At 40.1% G+C, this 2,748-nt stretch overlaps 1 protein-coding gene and 1 long non-coding RNA gene across 2 annotated transcripts in view; one reads left to right on the forward strand and one right to left on the reverse strand.

Annotated features, from left to right (window-relative positions):
- Positions 1-2,748, reverse strand: part of LOC103460434 (putative ferric-chelate reductase 1) — a 33,191-nt gene that overhangs the window by 8,312 nt on the left and 22,131 nt on the right. The window lies entirely within an intron of this gene.
- On the forward strand, positions 92-1,169 carry LOC108165960 (uncharacterized). The gene is made up of 3 exons (XR_001776281.1): positions 92-119; positions 255-566; positions 1,077-1,169. It is a non-coding gene; the product is annotated as an uncharacterized LOC108165960 (long non-coding RNA).

Raw genomic sequence — 2,748 nt, forward strand, 5'->3', positions numbered from 1 at the left:
AGTGGTTTGTTCCACCCCCACTTTTTACACCAGTGGTTTGTCCCAACCAAACAGCCACTTTGCTGCTGGCTTGTTTGCAACCAGCTTCTGACTTGAATTCTCCTCTGAGCAGTTTTATGGTAAGTTCAACAACATTACTTTGATCTTAAATGTGTTTATTGAAAAATAACTGCATTGTTTTGTGCCTGTAAAAATCTTGGTTATTTTGGGGCAAACCAGATATTTTTCATAATTGAGGTCATGTCTCTTTATAGGGTTAGGGGTGTAATTCCTGTACTCCGCTCCAGGCCTCAGTATGAAATCCTGTGAGATTTTGTGGGATTTGAGTTTTTGACAGAAGGACGAGGCTGATTGTTTGGTCTGGGAGAGCATGTGGTGGAAGGGTTAGGCTGGCTGCTGCAGGTGGGCTTTAAATCAGTTCAAATCACTTGTTTTTCATTTTTATTATGATGTGCTTAGATGTGCCTCTGATCCAGAACAGCTCATTCACATGGCTGCAGCCATCAGTCCTGCAGGCTGTTAATCACCACAGATTGAATCCAGGTGGCAGAAGAACCACTGATCTGGTTGGTAATTGGTTAAACTGGACTATTACTACTGGTGCAGATTCTTTATCAGCATTTTGAATGAATTTAATCAACTTATTTGGAACCGTTTGTAGTTAATGGAAGATTGAACCAGTTGTTGGATGGAAGTTTATCCTGTATAAACTGTAAATAATTTTTACTACAGTATAAATCTGTCTGTGTTAAATCAGCCCTGATCCTCCCTGAGTTTTATCTTCAGGTTTTATGATACACAGAATTTATTTTAAATATCGATTCCCTCATTTTAACACGAGCATCATAAATGCTACATTACGCTGCAGCTTGATGGGTAAATGTTACCGTCTGTCAACTAAGATAAATATTAATGAATATTCATTAATGTGTCCTAATTAATGTACTGAGTACACGGGGAACCGTACACTTTGTTTGTTCTATAACCAGTATTTAATATTTCAATGTGTTTCAGAACGTTTCTAATGTTCATCATCTTTCTAACCGACGTCTTCCTCACTCTTATCTCTGTTTCAGCAGTTTGACCCAAAGCTGACTGACTGCAGGGAAACGGTCAGGAAGTGGCTTCATTAGGCGCCACAGCGGGAGGAGGAAGGCACCAAGGAGCCAAGGCACNGTGACTTAGCGGTTAGCTTCATCCGCGATGTGTGACTTAGCGGTTAGCTTCATCCGCGATGTGTGACTTAGCGGTTAGCTTCATCCGCGATGTGTCCGTCCAGTTCAACCTGAAGGCGATTCTTTCATTGACCAGCTGCAGTCAGATTGAACATGAACGATTTTATTTTGACAAAATAAATAACACTGGATCTGGCACAGCGTGCTACGGAGCCCCCTATGGGTCATGGGGGAAAATGTTCTTTTGGGTTCAATCGCAATAAGCAATATTTGCTCATCTATTTTGCATACAGTCACAAATATAAATTTAAAATGTCAGACACATTTAAAGATCCTAAACGGATTAAAATGGATTTATTCACTGCATGTTTGTAACGTTGAGCAGGATCTGCTCAAGAAAACGGATCTTTATTCAGAACAACACAAAGACAATCAGTCAGTATTACAGATTTCACTGATTACTCCTGTTTATCAAAAAGATCTCTGGAAGTAAAATATAATCCAGTTCTCTCTGACTCCAAGCTAAGTAAGTAAGTAAGTAAGTAAACCCCCAAGGTTGCTTCAGCTCGCCTTACCTTTTTATTTTGTACACAAATTATTGTGGTAGCTCTCAAATCAGTATATAATATTTTCAGATGAAGCTTTCCTGAGTCTTTTAACAAACAATCCAGACATCATAAATCTGCCATAGTTTTTTTGTGTGACTCTCAAACTGAAGATAAACACCTGGAAAACTGTTGGACTGTTTCTGGATCCATGGCTGCTCCTTCAAACGTATTTAAATATTTATGTTTGGACAAAGACGGCGATCTGACTGCAGCCGATCTGCGCAAAGCTTCACCAGCGTCTCTGTTTTCTTAGACGGCTCCGATTGTGTGGCATCTCCAAAATGATCATGTTGATCTTTAGTAGGAAAACCGCCGAGTCTGTTCAGAGATGGCATCACTGGATGGTGTGGAAACTTTACTGTTAAATTAAAAATCTGGCGCAGATCATTAACACTTCAGATCTCATGGATTCAGGAGAACGTTCAGGGTTCTGGTGTAAATAGAACCGTCTGAAACGTTCATTTGGACCCTAACCCAGTTCTACATCACCCACATACCCCCCACCCTGTCCATCAGCCTGATAAACAGCCGACCAGCCGGGCCTGGACAGTACCAGGAGGTCCAGAAGGAGACCAGGAGTAGCACTCAGAGGATGTGAATGGAAATGGTTACGGGGATGAAATGCTGATCTGACATTTGTATTTCTATGTATTTTTTGCTTTTACGTATTTATTACGGCTACTGTAGTTTTAGATGAGCTGCTATTATCATACAGTTTTACTTCCTGGACAAATTTCTCCTAAAGGAGACTAATAAAATATTTTATTTCTTACTAAATTTAAAAAGCAATAGCATAATTTTAATTATATGAAAATAAATCTAACTCTTTAGGTGACAAGCTGTAGTGGCAGCTAATTGCAACGACTAAATTTGCGTGTGATATATTGACACAAACATCTCCAACTTACTACGAGGCGTGGAGCGGTCCACCCCCACTTTTTACACCAGTGGTTTGTTCCACCCCC

This window comes from Poecilia reticulata, unplaced genomic scaffold (genome assembly GCF_000633615.1).
Source record: "Poecilia reticulata strain Guanapo unplaced genomic scaffold, Guppy_female_1.0+MT scaffold_241, whole genome shotgun sequence".
NCBI classification, from domain to species: domain Eukaryota; kingdom Metazoa; phylum Chordata; class Actinopteri; order Cyprinodontiformes; family Poeciliidae; genus Poecilia; species Poecilia reticulata.